Source organism: Bos taurus, chromosome 4, assembly GCF_002263795.3.
Source record: "Bos taurus isolate L1 Dominette 01449 registration number 42190680 breed Hereford chromosome 4, ARS-UCD2.0, whole genome shotgun sequence".
In the NCBI taxonomy this organism is placed as follows: Eukaryota; Metazoa; Chordata; class Mammalia; order Artiodactyla; family Bovidae; genus Bos; species Bos taurus.
This window is the reverse complement of record NC_037331.1, coordinates 23245273-23267131: the sequence shown is the minus strand read 5'-3', so window position 1 is coordinate 23267131 and position 21859 is coordinate 23245273. Positions and strand designations below refer to the sequence as shown.

At 38.3% G+C, this 21859-nt stretch overlaps 1 protein-coding gene across 8 annotated transcripts in view; it reads left to right on the top strand.

The window, feature by feature from the left end:
* Positions 1-4839: 4839 nt before the first annotated feature.
* DGKB (diacylglycerol kinase beta) overlaps positions 4840-21859 on the top strand; it is an 875335-nt gene continuing 858315 nt past the window's right edge. For 3 of the 8 annotated variants that reach the window (XM_059885678.1, XM_005205201.5, XM_059885676.1), the window contains exon 1: positions 5161-5575. The gene's annotated coding sequence lies outside the window, so the exon portion shown is untranslated. Of the gene's footprint in view, positions 5097-5159; positions 5595-21859 lie in introns of those variants that run through there. The other 5 variants (XM_059885677.1, XM_015468340.3, XM_059885674.1 and 2 more) reach the window with 4 other exon arrangements.

Below are 21859 nucleotides of genomic sequence, written 5' to 3'. Positions count from 1 at the left end.
TGAGTTTGTTGTTTGCATCAGGTGGCATAGTATTGGAGCTTCAGCTTCAGTATCAGCCTTTCCAATGAATATTCGGGACTGATTTCCTTTAGGATTGACAGGTTTCATCTCCTGCTGTCCAAGGGACTCTCAAGAGTCTTCTCCAACACCGCAGTTCAAAAGCATCAATTCTTCGGCACTCAGCCTTCTTTATGGTCCAAATCTCACATCTTTACATGACTACTGGAAAAACCATAGCTTTGACTATACGGATCTTTGCCAGCAAAGTGATGTCTTTGTTTTTTAATATGCTGCTAGGTTTGTCATAGCTTTTCTTCCAAGGAGCAGGCTTCTTTTAATTTCATCATTGCAGTCACCACCCACAATGATTTTGGACCCCAAGCAAATAAAGTCTGTTACTGGTTCCATTATTTCCCCATCTATTTGCCATGAAGTGATGGGACCATATGCCATGATCTTCATTTTTTTTAATGTTGTGTTTTAAGTCAGCTTTTGCACTCTCCTCTTTTACCTTTGTCAAGAGGCTCTTGAGTTCCTCTTCACTTTCTTGCCATTAGGGTGGTGTCATCTGCATATCTGTGGTTACTGATATTTCTCCCTGTAATCTTGATTTCAGCTTGTGCTTCATCCAGCCTGGTACTTTGCATGATGTACTCTGCATAAAAGTTAAATAAACAGGATGACAGTATACAGCCTTGACATATTCTTTTCCCAATTTTGAACCAGTCTGTTGTTCCATGTCCAGTTCTAACTACTGCTTCTTGTCCTGCATATGGGTTTCTCAGGAGGCAGGTAAGATGGTCTGGTACTCCAGTCTCTAACACTGTGCTATTCCTTCACAGTGGAGAAACCGATAAATAACCTTCCAAGCAATAAACCATGATGAAATAAGATGTTAGTTTCTAGCATAAAATATGAAAATTGAACTAGATAAGGTCAAAGGGCCTGCCCATAGCCAGCATGTTGTGATTATTACTTTTTAAAGTCAGTTCCATAAGATTGTATCTTTTCTGGATCTTCCCCAACCTCCCAGCCTACATCTACTGATTCACGGATTGGAAACCAGTGGAATATTCCCCATGTGACAGTCTGCTCAATTTAAGAGGTAGCTCTCCTTTGATCATCTAAGTCAAATTTGGCTAGGTTTTAGATCATGTTTGATATAAGTTTGAACTATTTTATTTTTATAAATCATAATATACTTAAGTCAAAAAAGTTTAATTACAAAGTAGGAATACATTTTTTATGGGGCCATATGTCCTTTAAATGCAATTGGACTGTGTTTGTCTTTCCAATGCTTTGCAGTAAATGGATGTTCAGTAAATGTTTGTTGAATAAAATTAACATGACAAGGTGTTTTTAAATACCAGTTTACATAAAAGTCTGTGATTGAACATGGACTTATATTTACTGTATGTAATCTATGGTATTACATTATTCAAGCTCTGCTTCTCATAATTTTTTGTTTGTATAAGATTTATCTTATTTCTATTTGTAGAAGGTCAACAAAGGTCTTGCTTGTAATCACTGATTCAGGACTATTATTTTAGAAAGACACATTTAAGTGTGTAACATCCTATTTTCTTTAAGCATCTGGCCCAGTATTCACCAGACCATTTGCAGATTTAAGAGTCAAAAGTGGGAGAAAACCATGTGTTTCTTAGAGATTATATGGGTCCTGTTGTTACTGGTTTGTACAACGTTCAGGAAATGAGATTTTAGGGAATTTTATTGATTGAATTTGTGTAGTAGAAAAACCATTTGGAGAAGTACTGGGGACAGGCATTTATTACAGTTCTGTGGGGTCTGAGTGATACGCCTGAAAGGATGCTTGAAACCACAAGAAGTGAGTCACTTCCCTAAAGTGCCACAGTTATTTACCAGCAGAGTAAGGGCTGGGTGAATTTAAACATCTTTATTCCCTGTCCACTTATCTTTCCAATGCCTTGCATTCATAGGCTGATTCATTGACTCATTTTCTCATTTATTAAAAAAAAACAATTATTTACTATGCATACACATATTTTAAGCACTTTGATGGATTCCAGAGATACATGAGCGAGCTAAACAAACAGGACTTCTGCCATTGTAGGTTTACTGACCTTTGGCTTTTCTTTGCAGTGAATGAGTATTATTAAATCACTGAATTTAGTTTGAGAGTACATGTTTCTATGGCAAAAGAGATTTAGTTGAAAGTTAAGAAATTATTTCTTTCTGTATTCCCATAAATTGTAGATTTTTTTGACTAATGGAAATTTATAGGACAAGTTCATTTTTCTATCACTATCTTTTTAGATTAAGTATACAATGATCCTTATGAAGTTTCTGAAAATTTAGAACTGGGGGCCAAGAGGCATCTTAGAGAAATGAGCATGAGTTTATAAAGCAGTTATTTTTAAGTTTTCCTCCAAAATGGAAAATACTGAGTTGCTAGGGTCAGAGATAAGGATCAGCCATCAATCCCCAACCTAAACTTTTCTTCTTCCATTATCAAACCTTGGGGATTGTGTGGTAGTCTTGTTAAGAAAGTGGTTTCTTCTTTAAATCTCACTAATGTTGTAAGCAATTTTTAAAAAGCCAGCCAAACTAAGTGCTCATGATCAATTATTTCAATTCTTCCTGGTTCTTACTTTTCTATCTAGGCTGGATCTTTAGTTTCCTGTTTGTCTGTAATAAAGATATCTAAGAAATTCTCTCTCTGTCTAGAATGTTTACAATGTAACTACTCTTCCTAAATATATTTGACTTTTAAAATGAGAGTAAAAGTAAAGCTGAACCCCTGCCACCCCCACCATATTGCTAAACTATGGGATTTGAAAGGCAGGATAACTCTCACATCACATCACTTAGGAATAAAGTTAGCCTCTGTATCAAATGTGTCTTTAAGTGATGTACACTACTTTTCCTAGTTCCTTAGGTTCCACTGTATATGAAATGTGGAATTACTCTTCACATTTTTTATTATGTTTTTAATTTGTTCATTTTTAATTGAAGGATAATTGCTTTATAATATTGTGTTGGTTTTTGTCATTCATCAACATGAATCAGTCACCGGTATACATATCTCCCCTCCCTCCTGTACCTCCACCCCATCTCTCACCCCATTCCACCCCTTAGGTTGTCACAGGGTCCTTCGAGTTCCCTGCGTCATATAGCAAATTCTCATTGGCTATCTATCTATTTAATATCAGTTGCATGTTGTTTGATACTTATTTAATGAAAGTGAAAGTGAAGTTGCTCAGTTGTGTCTAACTCTTTGTGACCCTGTGGACTGTAGCCTACCAGGCTTTTCTGTCCATGGGATTTTCCAGGCAAGAGTACTGGAGTGGGTTGCCAAAGCCAGGGATGAAACCCCGGGTCTCCTGCACTGCGGGCGGACACTTTACCATCTGAGACACCACGGAAGAAATTGAGGCAAAAATATGTGGCTGTTTGGCATCAGTTTTCATTAGAATTTGACATTTGAAAAGTTGTAGATACTCTGAATTTACTGTATTGCATGATTTTTAAAAGAAAACTTTTTTTTTTTTCTGTTACAATTGTAGTTGGGTTGGTTTAGTAAAATTGATATTTATTGGATAATTGAGAAATGCTTTGAACATTAACTGGCCTTTGTTTTGCTAAAGGCAGTGATTTTTCTAATGTAAACAGATCAGGAAAAGATATACTGTCTAATCCTTTTGGGTTTCTTCCCTCCTTCTGGGTTCCCTGTTGTATTTCCAGGGGCTTTTTCTTTTCTTTGCATTAACATCTGTTCAATTTAATCCTGACTCTACAATCCCTAACAACTGGGAAAATGTATGGCAAATATGAAAATTGCTCAGAGCAAGGTAGAGATAATTAAAGGTGTTCATTACCAATAAAATAAAAAATAATTAAGTTTATTTTTAGTTCAGAAAATTGAATGCTGAAAGAGGATTAAAAGTAATATTCAATTAAGATGTATGCGTGCACACTTGTGCATGTGTGTGTTCATAGTCTCCCATCCTATTACAGAATAAGAACATGAAGATAGACTATAGCAGATAAATTTAGTCATTAAGAAGTATTCTAGTCTTGGGGGGTTTGGAGACCCTCTTTAATTTATAAATTCTGCTGCGTATCACCTTGTGTGAGAATAATCTCGAGATATAACAGGGCAGGGAACGAGCAGCCAATAAGGAGAAAGGGAACATTCATAGACAGCGGTAACCAGTAGGTTTCACCAGAATTTGTAGCCGACAGTGTTATTAACACATTGAAATCACAGTAGATGTATCACAGGGGAGCTGAGAGACATCCAGGGGCATGCATATCAACATTCTCTGCATTTAAGCTGTAAACACACTCCTTAATAGCTGTCTGGCTTTGCACACATTTTGTAAAACAGGCTTTTTTTTTTTTTTTTACTGACTTATATTTTTATTACCCCCCAATTCATTATTTTATATACATAACTCAAAACTTTCATTTTTACCTGTGCCCTAATTGGTTAGACATATGTACAACTCTTTTAATATTCGCCTACTCTCTCCCATCCTTTCCTTCTTCATCCTCATCCATCCCCCAATCACCTGTTCCCAGGTTACCAAGTCTGAATATAGAAAGAGTGTGCAGCTGCTACAGTTTCTAGAAGTGGGTTAGGCAGGTCATTGATGAACAATGACCCATCAAGGACTTTAGTTGGCTGAAGGGAGAGACAGACAGGTATCAGCTTTCCTGTTGGAGGGGAATTGTATTCTGAATGGTAGTAATTGCCGTGAATCAAGCTCAGTGCTTCAACGACAGCCACTCATACCTGTCCAGTCTCCTCCCTTGTCTTATAACTGGTCCAGCAGTTAAATAGTTGTCGAGCACCGTCTCCTGTCTCATTTTCCCTGAGTTCCAACAGCAGTAGTAACAACAGCAGCTGTAGAAGCGGCAGCCAGAGATAGGCAAGGCTGTTGCTTGCAGCCGCTGAGTGGATCGCCTCCTCCTCGCTACACACACACACACACACACACACTTCAATATCAACGCATCTCGCTATAAATCAAGGACTCAAAGACATGAGAGAAGAGCATTAGTCATGGACAACAAGTATTTCATCTCTGACAAATTCCTCCTGATGCTTATTGGTATGGATAATAAAATAATCATTCGTGATACCTAGTGGGAGCCTGGAGGCGGCCGCGGTAGAGGAGGAGGGAAGTGGGAGGAGTGAGGGGTGGGGAGGGGGGCTGCCAAAGATGACTTTGAGGATCCGGAAACCTCCAGCTTTCAGCCTCCGCGGTTTTTGAGTTGCAAATTGTCAGGAACCGGGAGGCTGCCGGCAGCCCGTGTTGTTGACTGGAAGTGGATTTCCATCTCTCAGACACTAGTTAGACTGGGCTGGGTGTTCTGGAAGGGGGGTGGAAGTCGAGAGGAGGAGATGCTGTGAGCAGAGTTCTTGAAGCTCCACTCCTCTGGGGAAGCCGAGCTGTGAGGGAGCCTTCTGACTGAGCGGAGCGTGTGAATTGGAAGGGATCCTGTTAGCTGGCGAGTCCCGGTTCCTCTCCGGAAAAGCAGTCGCTCTGGCTTCAGAGCTGTGCCCAGCCTTCGCCTGCATCACACTGCAGTAAGTTCAGCTTGACACGGTTGGTAATTTGAGTGGCTTCTGGGTATGTGGTGCGGGGGGAAGGGAAGCTGACCAGAAATGGCGAGGAAAGTTAGAAAAGCAGAGCTTTGGATTCTCCACGAGATATTGAATCGGTTTGTCTCTTTGACTTCTGTCCTAGTTAGGCTGTAACCGAGTTACTCTCAGTTAGGTACCTACGGACACTGCTTGTCGGGTAGGTCTGCAGGAAGCACCCTGTTTATGGTGATTTTCGGCAACAACACTGGTAAATGCGTTTTCTAGATTTATTTACAAGAGTGGGCTTCTGAAAGTTACTAATGCATAACAGCTTGCATTTTCTACAGAAAATTTGTGAGGAGGCTGGCTTAGATTTTCAAATGCCCAGTTAATTAAGTTTCATTCCAGACTTATTCCTAACCTGTACAGAAGCCATCAAACAAAACAAGAGTCTTTGATTTACTTTATTAAGACGTGAAGTAGATCTTTAAATGATTGCTAGGCAACAACCTGAGGCAACACTGATGATGTGAGAAACATTCAAGTACTCTTTAGTGGGTACAGGATTCCCCCACTTTCTTACTACTGCAATAATCTCTTCCACTTGCTAAACGGTGCCTTCTTTGAAATTTCTAAGTGTTGATTTATTACATACATGGATTTATACTTAGATCCAAGCAGCATTGTGTTCACGGCAAAAAAAAAAAAACAAAAAAATTGAGGCTTAAAAAACTTTAAAAAAAAATGACTTCTACTGGTTGCTCAAATTGCAGATAACCAACTTTTAAAAGGATGTAGAAACAGGTCAGCTCATTGTAAAGCAAATGACCAAATGAATGCGAATACAAGCAGAACATGAAAGGTCTTTTTCAAAAAGGAAACCAGGAATAATCTAAGAACACTGGGGTATTTCTAACCAGGTCCTCTTTTACACTGACTAGATTTTTATAATGGAGAAAAAAAGGGGACTCTCTCAAGCAGAAAGAATATGTCACAAAAAAACTAGATTTAGCTACAGGATCCTTGAAGACAATACTATGTTACTATAGTTTTAAAAGAGAAATATCTCTTTTAATATCTCCAAATATTTTAGTTTTTGGTTTTATCAATATTTCTCTAACCACCTAATCATGTTTTATTATAAACATATTCTGAATATAATTTAATAACTTTATGCATCTTAGGGATCTCCAGGTATATTTGTGTTCTTATTGCTATATCCAGCTTTTTGGAGGTAATCCATTCCAGACATGCATAATTTCTCAGTGCAAAAAAACTTACATCACAAAGTCAAATATAATCCAGGGGATATATTTGTTATGATAGTGCATGCATGATGGTGTTTAAAGTTTTTAGCAAAAAAGAAAAAACAATCTATACAAAGACTAAAATAATGTTTGTTGTGAGTTTATAAGTAGTTCCCAGATAACTCTAGAATAAATCATTACCCGAACCTCAATAATTTAGCTAAAGAGAATAAAAATCAGCCTGAGAGCCTGGTTGAAATTGATAAGAATTTAGATTGAATAGGAGGCCTTCAGGATTTCTTTAAAGAAAAAACTTAGACAGGTGGTATTGAGTTTGGGGAATACCTTTGCTTGGTATTTTGGTTGTCCTATTGGTAAACAAACCTCGTGTTATATCTGACGAGAAGATTTTCAAAGCCATTTTTGGAATAAAATAATTATTTTAAAGTTTAAACCATTGGTAAGGTTTCTTGGAACAGAGTCTGAACTAGACAAGTATCCTGTGACTCATGCTTTTCCTTGCACACGTGAAAGAAGGAAGAGTTGTGGCCAGACAAGCCAGACGAAGATCATCTGGTCCCTCAATCTAATTCTGCCTACCAATCATGACTGTGATGTTGATATCTAGGCTTGAAATGATATTTTAAGAATATCCTTTCCTGGGTGCTTCTCTTCCTGGCTGGCCTCAGGAATAGAACTGTACTTATGGATGCTTGGTACTCTAGCATTATTCTCTTTACAAGAGTAATGCCTTTAGTTTAGAAGCACCTGCCTGGAGAAAGCTCTAGACAAGATGTTGGAGAAGCCTCTTCCTAATGTTCCTCTTGCATCCATGGCATTTTCTTTCTCTTGCAAAACACCAACACAAAATATGACCTCCAGTAAGCATCCCACCCACCTGTTCATCCTTAAGGTATTAACTGTGAAGTAGGTTCAACTCCTTGATAGCTCCTTAAGTTATTTGCATGTATGGTGGTTTTCTCACTGTGTAACCCATCAGAAGTTCCTGGTTACGGTGAGTGCGGTAATGCAGGACTTAGGTTAAGCACTTTGTTTGTTTGCTTTATAATTGTAGTCAATTTACAGTATGCGTTTCAAGTATATAACATAGTGGTTCAGTATTGTTATGATTGCATTCCGTTGAAAAATTATAAAATGTTGGCTGTATAACCCGAGCTGTGTATTACATCTTTGTATTTTATTTATTTTAAACCAAGTCGTTTGTACCTTCTCCTGTCATGCCCTTCCCAAGGTTAAGCACTTTGAATATGTTTTCTCACTTATGGGATAAGAGCTACAGGTAAGAGATGGCATTCTCTCCCATTTATAAGAAATTCAGCCCCAGAGGGAATAAGTAAATTACCAAAGGAACATATTTAGTAAATGGTGGGCTTGGATTAGCCCTCAAGTGTGACTAGCTCCAACTCTTCATCACTTTGTCACTTTGTTTTATTACAACAGTACTCTACCATGGATCAAGTGGAATGAACTTATTGTTTTGCAGATGGTATGGGCTCAGAGTGCTTGAAAAATTATATCAGTCAAGAGAGAACTCTCAGCTTTACTGATACCCAAGATTGAATCTGCTTAAATTGGAACCTAAATTGACCCCCAAACCAAATTTGGCGTACTTTACAATTCCAATTTCAGTGTTCTGCTCTGGCTTCATGAATCATGAAAATGAAGCCGAGGGCATCTTTGCTGGGAAGAAAGATGATGGAGTTAATGTGGGAGTAAAATAAGGAGATCACATGGTGGGAGGCTGGGCTGAGACCTTGTCTAGATTCTGTGCTCTGAGGAACTTTTAAAAACAACCTCTTCGGGCTGTGTGTGGGGTGGGGATGTTTAAAGACCCAGATAAAGCAGAGAATCAAAATGTCTCCTTAAATAGGTCTGATTATAAAAATTAGAGTAGCCTTGTGTTCAGATAATCTCCTTTGCGTGTGTGTGCGTGTATGTGTGTTTAAGAGTAAGATGATGATTCAAAGAAAAGTAGGGAGAAAGACCAGATGATGACCGAAGAGGTAAAACAGTACTTGGAAATATCACTGGCTCTTGCATAATCACCTTCTGAAAATTTGCCAGGAAATGAAAGACCATCTTTAACTGGTGAGGATAAAAGCAAAATGGTTCATTTAGGTAAAATTTGAAGTGTTAAGGAGAATAACATGATTACTGTCATTTGTCGTCTCATCACAGAAGACAAATACTAACAAGGAATAAAATGAAAATGTTATGGGCATAATGCCAAACAATATTTTAAGATTGGTCTTTCTCAGCATGCTAAATTTAAACAGCTGAAATTCTTTTTTTTTAAGTATTATCTGAGTCAACAATTGGAAATGAAGAATTTGCCTTGTAACAGGGATTGCATTTTAAATTTGAAACACAATGTCCTTGACTCAGTTATTTCTTATTGGCAATATGCCAGTCACTACAGATTAAGGAGCACAAAAGCTGTCATCTTCAAAATACGTGTATAAATATACATGCTCCGTAAGGAAAGGTGATGTTACTGAGCTGTTGTCATAGATCTGTATGGTGATGGGGCTTTGCAAACACATTCATGATGTCAGCCCCGATTCTTTCTGTTTTCTTTGTCATTTGTGATACTGCTGGTGGAGGTTAGGAATAGAGTCAGTTTCAAGGCTTGATTTTTGAATGTGGTGCCTTGGCTTTCTTGCCCTCATATTTTAAAAATGGTGACAGTAACTTTTATTGTGTGCTTCCTACATGCTAGTTGCTTGTTTAAGCATCTTGAGCATAAAATCTTGAAAACACTCATATGGGATAATCCTATTATCATCATCATTTCCATTTTATAAAGGGAACACTGAGGCACAAGAGGGTTAATTGACTTACCAGCCACAGTTAGAGATTAGGATCCAGCTGGGATGGGAACCCGACAGTCTGGCTCTGGAGCCCATGCTTTTAACCAAAAGCTTATCACTGGTTTGTTATGACCCTGCATGTTACAAGCTACTTGTTCATCTTTTTCGTTTCTGCTTATGGCTATTTTTGGGCTTCCCTGGTTGCTCAGATGGTAAGGAATCTGTATGCAGTGTAGGAGACCCAGGGTTGATCCCTGGGTCGGGAAGATCCCCTGGAGAAGGCTATCTCTGTCTATAACTTCTTTCTGGATACAGTCAGTCTGTTAGGTTTTACGTGATGATGCGTCTGTATCTCTTAATCTTCTGCTCTAGTATCATGACCTTCTTGAATTCTGTTTGTATTTTACCACTGGCCCCACTGTCCTTCTCAATGGTTCCACTGAAATGTGTGCTTGACTTTAAAATTGAATATGCCAGAGAAGGTTGAAATAATCTTATCTAAGGAAGCCAAGCCTTTTTCATCTCTGGGACTTCAGTGCTGCAGACAGTGTCTAATACATTATTGGAGTTCAATAATAAGTTACACTTTTGGTACACTGAATTCAAAGCTCTAATTCAGTTCTATGAAAAAAATAGATAGTCCCTTTCACAGGCTTTGTCGTTGTTCAGTCGCTAAGTCGTGTCTGCCTCTTTGCGACCCTATGGACTATAGCCTGCCAGGCTCCTCTGTATTCTCCAGGCAGGAATACTGGAGTGGGTTGCCATTTCCTTCTCCAGGGCATCTTATTGGCAGGCAGATTCTTCATCAGTGAGCCACAAGGGAGGCCCTTCACAGGCTTTACCCTTTGCAAAAAAAGGCTAGAGAATAGTCTTTCAGTTGTAAGTTGCAAGGTCTGAGCCATGTAGTATATTTTAATACACTGAATTCATAATTATTATAAAATTACTCACAAGATATTTCTCACCCTGTCTGGAACTGCATATCTAGAACATAGGAGATAATGTTTTCCGATATGATAGATGTCATACTTATTTCCAAATCATAATATTGAAATTTTTAATGATATCTAGTTTATGGTACTAATGTATTTTTAAGGGGGAAAACAAATATTAGAATAAATTATCCATTAAAAATGTTTTGCTCTGTGGGACAATAAAGTTGCAAAATGGTGCTTTTTATAAATTGTTGAACTCTTTTTTTCTTTTGAGGAAAAGTCTTGAGGCTTTGATTCAGTCATTGCTCAAAAATATTGAGTCATATCTGTGACCAGACGATAGAAACTTGCCTACGACTAGAGAAAAATGAAGAAATGGATGAAAGTGAAAGTGAAAGTTGCTCTGTTGTGTCTAACTCTTTGTGACCCCATGGACTGTACAGTCCATGGAATTCTCCAAGCAAGAATACTGGAGTGGATAGCCTTTCCCTTCTCCAGGAAATGTTTCCAACCCAGGGATAGAACCCAGTTCTCCTGCATTGTGGGTGGATTCTTTATCAGCTGAGCCACAAGGGAAGCTGGATAATGGGGGGAAAATCAATCCCCATTTCTCCTCCTCCAAAAGAAGCATTTTTTGTTTATGGGATAATTTGGGTTTTACTTGTTAAATGATTTTTAAAATTTCTTTCAGTAAGTATGTAAATATTATAACAATGTGAACTAGATGGACATCACATAAGGCTTTCCAAAATACAATATTTTTATTAAAAATATCATCTTAGGTCAAATGATTCTATTTCAGTCTCTTTTTAATCCACATGAATTAGTTATGAAATATTAAATAATAACCAGGAAAAGGACAGACTGAATGAGAAGTGTGGTAGCTATTTAAAATCTCTTTGAAATTCTGTCAGCAGACTAATCTCTGGATAAGCTTACCCCACTGAGGTGGCTAGGCCTTCTTTTGTAATATAATTACAATTAAGTTGAAAGAATCTTAGCTCATATCATAGTTTGATGATTCATCTTGAAGATGTGGAGAAGTTGACTCCATGTATAATTTCTGAACATGCAACAATGCTCATTTGAATTTCATTATTCCCTTCTTAGCCACTACGATATAGGGGTTAAAACTTACATTTTATATTCAAATTGCCTAGCTGCAAACCTTTACTACTTGGATGACCTTGAGCAAGTTAGTTAAATTCTATGCTTTAGATTTCTCTTTGAAAAGCAGGGATAAATGAAAATGATACCCACTTCATAGAATTAAATGATTTAATCATGTAAGGGTCTGAGAACAGAAGGTGCATAATAAATATTTTAAAGTATTAGTTATTTATTATTTCCTATTAATTTTGGGGATGTTGTCTCAGGTAAAGAATGAAGTATCAATAACAGAGAAAATATTTGAAATAAAATCTAAATCTAAAAGTAGTTTTTATCTTAGTTTTATATTCTTAAAAATATGACTCATAAAATCTATTAAACGTTATAATCAACATTCTTTATAGAGAGTCTTCTTTTTATTTTTCCCAAAAGGCTTTTATTGAATTATTAAAAATGGTAACAGTTAACCCAGATCATTTAAATAACACATGTAAACACCACCCATAGAGTGGCTGGCAAAATTTTAATTCACCTCCTCTTAACTAGAATCATAATAAGAGGTCTTTCAATTTCATTCTTCTTAAAAATATAGTCACAGCTATCCCACTCCAGTATCATGCATGGAGGATTCCACAGGCAGAGAGGCCTGACAGGCTACAGTCCATGGGGTTGCAAAGAGTTGGACACAACTGAGCGACTAACACACATACATCATTCATTTAAGGCACAGAATGATATTTTGTTTTCATTGATATTGACTACTCTGCTGTTTATACCCAAGCCTGCTGGGAAATGTGACCTCTTCTGTGAGGAGACTGATTACTCCCTAGATCAGCTCCTTTTGAATTAGATGAACTGGAAAGAGGAAGAAAGAGAGGTGCTGTGCAAAAGCATTATAGGATCCTTGACCTGAAAACAGACTTCAAGCACAAAAGATGAGTTTGTAGTTTATTCAGCAAGTTGTTTTGCTGAGACAGAGAATATAAGGAAAAGTTCTTCCTGGGCTTTTGACCAAGGAATCCCTTTGCTGCTGTCAAAAGACATAAGAGCTAGGGAATTCTCACTTGCCTGCTCTTTGTAGTATATGTGGTAGAGATTGTCAGCAACACTCAGCTATTTCTGGGAAATGTAAGGTTCAGTAGACATAATTATTAAAACCATCTTCTTAAGAAACACAACTCCTAATACCATGACACTGGATTCTGTTTCATCTCTCAGTCATGGAGGGGCTACTGTCCTTGTCAGGCACTGGGCCAGACTCAGGGAAGGCAGTGGAAAATAATAGACAAGTTCCTACAGTACTGAACTCATTTCATTGAGAGAGAAACAGGAAGCAGATACATTAAACAAAGACACCAGGGCATGATTTATTGTTGTGGTTGTTATTGTTGTAATACATGCTATGAAAAAAAACAAAAAGCTAGAGAACAAAGATCCCATTTACTGGAGGACAAACTGGTTTCAAGACCCATAAGAACTACTCCCCTTCACACTCCCCTTTTTTTCTTTTTTTTCTTTTTCATTATAGAACAAATTTCTGGTGTTCACAGTGAATAGAAGGGGATTATACACCTGAGATAATCCTTAAAACCAAGACAGATGAACTCATGGTGAATCAGAATTTCAGAATTATTGAGCAAAACATTTTCATTCAGGCAAAAACATGACTCCCACATTGCTTTTCCCTTTACCTTTATATTACAGGATTATTCAGCTCGTGGCAGCTTTTAAAGATGAGAAAAATGCAAGTACTTAATGTTGCTTAGTAACTTCTCTTGCCTGTCATTTTGGGCTGCACATAAACAACTTGTAACTTCCCCACACTTGTCCCAAATTACTAGAATCGGGAGAGAGCACACGAGCTGATGAGTCACTTTGTGATCCTGTTGTTTCTAATAAGAGTTCTGATTACCAGGATGGGTCCTTTATTGTTATATAATGTTATTTGCCACGCCATATGTCAGAACTTTCTGTTTGGCAAGTAGAGGTTCCTTCCCTATAACACATGGAAGAAAGCAAAGCATAGAAGCTTTTCACGGAGGGCTGCTGTTTTGTTTTGGGTCCTTGGTTTTAAATGTGCTCTATCCAAAGTGTACTAGACAGCATTTTGTGGGAGTAAAGTGGTAAGATTTTTGAGCTTCAAATGGGGATTCTGTTTTGGAGCTACCAATGCTTCTATCATTCAAACTACCTGCATAACTGCGTGGTGGCACAGCTGGTGTTGAGGTAACTATATTATCTTTGTGTGCTAAGTCACTTCAGGCATGTCAGACTCTCTGCAACCCTATGGACTGTAGCCTGCCAGGCTCCTCTGTCCATGGGATTCTCCAGGCAAGAATACTGGAGTAGGTTGCCATGCCCTCCTCCAGGGGATTTTCCTGACCCAGGAATTGAACCTGTATCTCTTATATCTCCTCCATTGGCAGCTGGGTTCCTTACCACTTAGCGCCACCTGGGAAGCCCGTATTAGCTTTATAAGCACACTTTCAAAAAAAACCCCCAAAGAATGGTTTCAATGTGGCTGTAATAATTTTCCTATTCTATTGGTTGAATTCTTGAAATTAATAACTTTGCAAAAAAAGGAAACACTAAGAATCTGTTAGACTTGATGTATACTACTACTACTAAGTTGCTTCAGCCGTGTCTGACTCTGTGCAACCCCACAGACGGCAGCCCACCAGCCTCCACCGTCCCTGGGATTCTCCAGGCAAGAACACTGGAGTGGGTTGCCATTTCCTTCTCCAATGCGTGAAAGTGAAAAGTGAAAAGTGAAAGTGAAGTCGCTCAGTCGTTTCCGACTCTTCGCGACCCCAGGGACTGTAGCCTACCAGGCTCCTCTGTCCATGGGATTTTCCAGGCAAGAGTACTGGAGTGGGGTGCCATTGGAGAAAGGTAGTACTTTGTTGATCAAAATTTCTTTTCTGCTAAGGAGTGTCAGAGCTCTTTTGAAGGAGTTATACGTTGATGAGTATTGTGGGTGAAGAGGACGTGCCATACCCTTGGGTCTTTGACATCTGTTTTGCTGATCCTAATAAGTTAAAATCCTATCTCAAGAAATAAGGAAAAATTGTTTGAGAAATACCAATGTGTTTTAAGAGAAGAAAAGGGAAAGAAAGCTTTCCTTATCTAAACGTTGTTTAGTTGCTCAGTTGTGCCTGACTTTTTGCAATCTCATGGACAGTAGCCTGCCAGGCTTCTCTGTCCATGGGATTTTCCAGGCAAAAACACTGGAGTGCATTGCCATTCCTTTTCCTGGGGATCTTCCTGACCCAGGGATTGAACCTGCATCTCCTGCATTGGCAGGCAGATTCTTAACCACTGTGCCACCTGAGAAGCCCATCTACACATTAAGCAAAGTTAAATAGTTTTCTATATTAAGGATGTCTTACAATTCTTCAGATGCAAGTGTGTGTTAGATTCTCTTGGAGTGAGATTTAGTACAAACTTCTCTGACCTTATTTAATCACGGAATCCCTCTTTATGGAAGTATCTATTAATATATACTTGAAAACCCCAGAACACAATGTGTTGTTCTAATTTTCAAGCGTCTACCATACATCAGATTAGTAAGTTCTGGGAAGAAAATTATAAATAGAATCTGGCCCTAACATTAAGTAGCTTCTAAATTGGGTGTTGCAGGAAGACACATAGATGTAGAAGTTATAATATCGTGGTCTGCATGCAGCAATAAAAGTAGATGCAGAGGATTACCTGATTGCTATAGGAGATGAAGAAATAAGACACTAAGAAATTAATCACAGATCATTTAGAGTTTGAGTTGGGTCTTGAGGAAAATTTGGAATTTATCAAATAAAAGGGCAATGAAAGTATTCACAAGGATATACTCACAAGAGATCATTATTCTTTTACCCTCATGTGGAAACCTGTATTCCTTTCATCCAGCACAACTCTTGAGTGAACAGTTGGTTACATGAATAAAGAGATGAGAGCAGCAAACAGGGAAAGAGATATATAAATTTTGTGGTACAGATGGTAATTCATTCCTTTGAAATAGATAGCAATTCATGAGAAAATAATGTAGAATGAGAAAGAAGATAATTTAGGGAACAAATCTTGATGAATTCTAATATTTTTGAGTGTATTGGAGTAGATGGGATTGTGAAGAGGAAAATGAATCGTCACAGAGGAGGAAAACAGTGAGAGATTTGTGGTATTCCAAGGACCAGAGAAAAACCTCCCACAAGAAAGACGAAGTATTCATAGCTGCCAGATGTTGCTGAGAGGTTAAGATGAGGAGTGGAAAAAGAAAAAAATCCTTGGATTTGAACACAGGGGGCTCAATGCTGATCTTACTTAGCTAGTGGTGTGATTGGGGTGAAGCCCACATAAAAAATGTGTTAAGGATTGAGTAGGAGCTCAGGAAATGGAGATAGAGTGACTCATTCTACATGTCTGTCTACAAAGCTTTTGAGAAAAGATAGGCTGGTTCTGAAGAATCATATAAATTTGAGGAAGCTTTTTCTTTTCTAATGTGGGAGATTCTTGAGCATGTTTACATAACTATGAGATGTTGAAATAATTAAAATGTAGAAGCTAAAGGGATGTTTGATGGATACCACAGAATGTGGCATTGAATTGGTGACTTGGACCACGAGTAACATTCTCTATAAAGAAAGAGGAAAGGAAGGAGGAGAAGAGCAATCTGAGTAGGTGTGCATGTTTTGTAGTGCTAAATTGAGGATATTTCTGGAATTTAAATTTATTTTGTAGAATTTGTACAAAGTGGAGAACGTTTAAAGTTTTTTGACAGTGCTGGAGACTTTATGATAAGAGAAATCTAGAATCTGGATTATATTGGGGGGCATTTAAGTAATCAATTTACAATGATAGTAGTAAATTGCTGTTTATCACTCAATGTGTGACTCCTTTCAGCAGTTCAGGGTATGGCATAAAAAACAGTTCATCTGAGATACATTGTTTCATTTTGCTTTGCTTTTTATCATCCCCTACTGCCTTTGCTATCATCTGTCATCTTCTTTATTACTCTTTCAAATTTAGAAATCTGGATTACAGCTTTTTATATCTCCTATTTTGATAATGATTAATGAAAGTATATAGGTAGATAAGTCAATCAGTACCCTACAGAAATTCCTTAGCCACCTTACCTTCATTAACATACCAGTCTATTGCAAGTTAACCACTGGACAATGACTCCAGTCTGGATCTTGATATTACCTGAAATTTATCATGTTTGAGATAATGAATCATGAAGCAGTCATCACCTAATTCTCTCTACCTCCCACCAGCCTCTGGTACCTTGACATACCTTCTTTTCTTCCAATGATTTTTTTCTCATTCACCTTTTCTATACTATTCAGGCAAGGCCTAGTATACAACTTAAATAAATAACTCTTTGCTCAACCAGATCTTTATTCCTTTGTATTCTTTTCTTTTCTTTTATATCTGACAAAATCTACCATTTCTCTATTGAGCACCCTGGCTTTGCTTTTTCACTTGGGGTACTGAATGCTAGTGAAAATTAAAAAAAAAAAGAAAACTAGTACCATAATAAATTTGTGATCTCCCATCTTAGTCTCATCTTGCTAATTCTTCAAGTCTCCCTATTTTATTTTCCTTACCATTCTCCACAGCAGCCTTCTCATAACCCTGCCACACATGTATATTTCCTTAAGAAACACTTGAATATCTGTAACCTTTCCTCTGTGTCATTTACTCTTTTGTACTGGCATTTAAATATTTTAATTAACTTTGGTTTTAATTTTAAAAAATATGAATATCCACAGTTACTTCAACTTTGTTCCCCATTGCCACCCACCCACCTTGCTCAATGGAGAAGGAAATGGCAACCCACTCCAGTATTCTTGCCTGGAGAATCCCATGAACAGAGGAACCTGGTGGGCTATGGTCCTAGAGGTTGCAGAGAGTTAGATATGACTGAGTGGCTAAGCATACATGGAGATAAAACTCCATGACACTGCCCCTCTTTATCTCTTCAAGAATGTCTGTTGCCACTCTGTTCTCTTCCAGCCCAGTATTCTTTTGACATTAAGCAGCTTAAAATACCCTTTCTGTCAGAGCTCCTTTCTCATCTTACTTGTTCTCCATTGTGTCTCAGGCTCTTTATTTCTCAGAGCTTAGAACAGTAGCTGGTATAAAACAGGTACCTAAAAAAAAATCACTGAATATGTAAGTGAACTTTGAAAATGTCTCTTTCTAGACTAGGGACGATGAGTTATCTTGTAGAGCATCTCACTGGGTCAGCAATGTTTTTATCCTCATTCTCTGAAATACATTATTTCTTACGTCCTCCCTGTGCATTTTTCAGCATGATTTTTTACTGATTCTGAACAACTGTCTATGCTTTAGCATATGTTTTCCCCTTGGAACATAATAGTAATAAATATATTTGCTCAACTGGATATAAGTCATGTGATTCTGTTTTGAGAGAATGAGATTAATCTTTTTTTAATTTTTAAAAATTTAAAATTTTTAATTGGAAGATAATTGCTTTACAATGTTGTGTTGGTTTCTGCCATACAGGAAGAGATTATTTTTTTTATATGAGGGTAGGAATTAGAGCTTTATTTCTCCAAGATTGGCAGCTTACATTAGATTTAGGCATTTGTTTTATTTGTGAGACTTATCTGCGGATTGATGATTGGCATTCAGTTGTGAACCTGAATATAAGGAGGGAAAAGGATCAGGGTTATTTTCAATATTTGACAAGAACAAGGAGGGAGACTTTGAGGGCTTATAGGAAGTAAACAGAAAGCTAAGAGGTCACCGATGTGGAGAGAATAGAAAATAACCTAGTCTATTTTCCCCGGTGCTAGGACACTTTCTCAGAGCTTTATTTAAATGATGATGTGCCAATGACAGAAAAAAAATAGTTTTCTCAGACATATTAGAAAAAATGTGGAAAAATTCTTATAGAAAGCTTTCATTGTGATTTCCAGGCACAATTGGTGTGTGGGTGGTCACTTGTTCAGATTCTTGCTTTCCCATAACCCCATCCTCCCTCCAGTCTTCCCATAGAAGCAGATCTCAACTAAGGAGATAACTGAGGGCATTTTCTGGAGGAAATATTATTCCTGTCAACTTTAACTTCAAGTGAACTTTATTCATAGCTGTACACTTTGCAATTGGACTTTGCAATTTGGACTTTTCACTTACATGTAGTCTCAGAAATCATAGACTGAGGGTGTCCCTGAAAAAGCTTTTGAATTTCTAGTGTTTTTTTTTTTTTTTTCCCCTATGTACTTTTACCTAAGCAATATAAATAAGTAAGGTTAACTGAGACCTATAAAAAACTTGTTGTTGAGTTGCTAAGTCATGTCTGACTTTTGAGACCCCATGGACTGTAGCCCACCAGGCTCCTCTGTCTATGGGATTCTCCAGGCAAGAATACCAGAGTGTCATTTTGCCTAGAACTCAGTATAGTATGTGCCCTCATTAATTTTATTTCTGGGATTTGAAAAAAGTATAACTTCACAAGGAAATTAAAACTGTGTGGGAAAAGCAGCCTTTTTTTTTTTTTTTTTTGAGAAGGCTTTCAAACTGGGAAGCTATTAGATTTTACATTTGGTAAATTCCGGTAAGCTGACACATGTAACTGCATATGCTAGATTTTTTCCTTTTATTGGTTTTCTACATCACTGAAAGAGGTTAATGGATTTCTGTATAACATTTGTTGTAGGCAAAACAGGAATAGCTCAGTTGATAAAGAATCTGCCTGCAATACAGGAGACCCTAGTTTGATTCCTGGGTTGGGGAGATCCCCTGGAGAAGGGAAAGGTTACCCTCTTCAGTATTCTGGCCTAGAGAATTCCATGGAATTCTGTATAGTCCATGGGATTGCCAAGAGTCAGACACGACTGAGTGACTTTCACTTTTTTAAACAGGAAAAAAAAAAATGAAAAACTAGTTTTCGGTTTTGAAAAATGACTTCCTTGATTGGTCTGAATTGAAGGTGGTGGAAGCCAAGGTTCCCCCTGTCTTACTTGTCCAGAGTCTGTTTATTCCACGTTTTTGTTTCTGTCAGTTGGGGGTGGAATTTTATTTTCTTATTTGACATCTTTCCTTTCCATTTTCCACTTTATATTGCCAAGGGATTAATTAAAAACTATTCGTTGATTCACCTGAAGACTTGTTCTTCCCTATACGATGATGAGCACCTGGGCTTCCCAGGTGGTTCTGTGGTAGTGAATCCACCTACCAAGCAGGAAACAAGGGTTTGATCCCTGGGTTGGGAAGATCCCCTGGAGAAGGATGTGGCCACCCACTCCAGTATTCTTGCCTGAGAAATCCCATGGACAGAGGAGCCTGGCAGGCTACAGTCCATGGGGTACAAGGAGAGGGACGAGACTTAGCCAGTAAACAGCAGCAGTAGCATACAATGAGCAGCGTGTCGGTGGCCTGTTACAAACCCGGGAGTGTTCATTGTCTGTTAGGTAACGTGCAGTTCTGTTTCTTAAACTGAGCACTGATTTAGGAGATGACCTTCCTCTCCCATCTGTTTTGGAGCGGGACGATTTTCCCAGTGGGCTTTATGGTAGGCTAGAGCGAGGCCCTCTGCAGTTTGTTTGGTTGGCCTGATAAAGGGCAGGAAAGAGAAGAAAGAAGTAGCTCTTTAGTGCAGCAAGAATGCCAGTGACATGAAGAGGGCTGGCCCTTTAGTACTTATATGGTCCTCCTACCCAGATGGGGATTAAAAGATCCAAATCCCAGGTCCTACACTGTGTTGGCGGGGAGGATTCCGCCCTCTGCATGGTATTCTGGTACTTTGAACTTTGACTATGCCCTTGTGTGGAATAAAACAAAGCCTCAGGGAGCATCTACTCACTTACATTCTTAATCCTATGTTTATTCTCTGCAAGGATTATTTGCTAGTGTAATTGTGAATCAAAGTGAAAGCCAAACAGAGCTGAGTCATGGTCCTAATTCTTGCCAATGCTAGAATCTGAACCAGATTTTTTTCTTCTCACCATGTTAGAGTCAGTGGTAGAAAAGATCTTTACTGGGCTAGACATAGATTCCTTGCCACGGCCTCTACCTGGTTCCATGGTGTTCCTTTTTATCCCCATCATACCCCCTGGAGTGCAAGATGTATAGTTTTAATAAATATTACAGAAATCATTAAGTTTAAAAAAAATTCTGACAGGCCAGTAGATATTACGCTTACTAATGCTTGTTTACTTACACTTCCTAATTTCAGTATTTAAATAAGAGAGCTCAAACAGTACATACATGTTACGAACTTTGAAACTTCATAGCAATGCTCTACATTCTCTGCTCTACAAACTAAGATCATGGCATCCGGTCCCATCACTTCATGGCACATAGATGAGGAAACAATGGAAACAGTGAGACTTTATTTTCTTGGGCTCCAAAATCACTGCAGATGGTAACTGCAGCCATGAAATTAAAAGACGCTTGCTCCTTGGAAGAAAAGTTATGACCAACCTAGACAGCATATTAAAAAGCAGAGACATTACTTTGCCAACAAAGGTCCATCTAGTCAAAGCTATGGTTTTTCCAGTAGTCATGTATGGATTTGAGAGTTGGACTATAAAGAAAGCTGAGCACTGAAGAATTGATGCTTTTGAACTGTGGTATTGGAGAAGACTCTTGAGAGTCCCTTGGACTGCAAGGAGATCCAACCAGTCCATTCTGAAGGAAATCAGTCCTGGATATTCATTGGAAGGACTGATGCTGAAGCTGAAACTCCAATACTTTGGCTACCTAATGTGAAGAACTGACTCATTTGAAAAGACCCTGATGCTGGGAAAGATTGAAGGTGGGAGGAGAAGGGGACGACAGAAGATGAGACGGTTGGATGGCCTCACCGACTCAATGGATATGAATTTGAGTAAACTCCAGGAGTTGGTGATGGACAGGGAAGCCTGACATGCTGCAGTCCGTGGGGTTTCAAAGAGTTGGACACGACTGAGTGACTGAACTGAACTGAACATTCTAAGCAATGGCCTTGCCTTCTAATTTTCAGATATATGGCTCTCTTTTCATACAAAATATGAAAATGAAGAGGGTTGTTCCTTTCAGATTTAAGATAGCAGTTGGAAAGAGGACTCATTAAACACAGGGAAGAGAGGTATTAGAGTCTTAGTTGATTAAATGATTCAAGAAATACCAACACTGGCATGTACAATGAAGGAGACCCGGGTG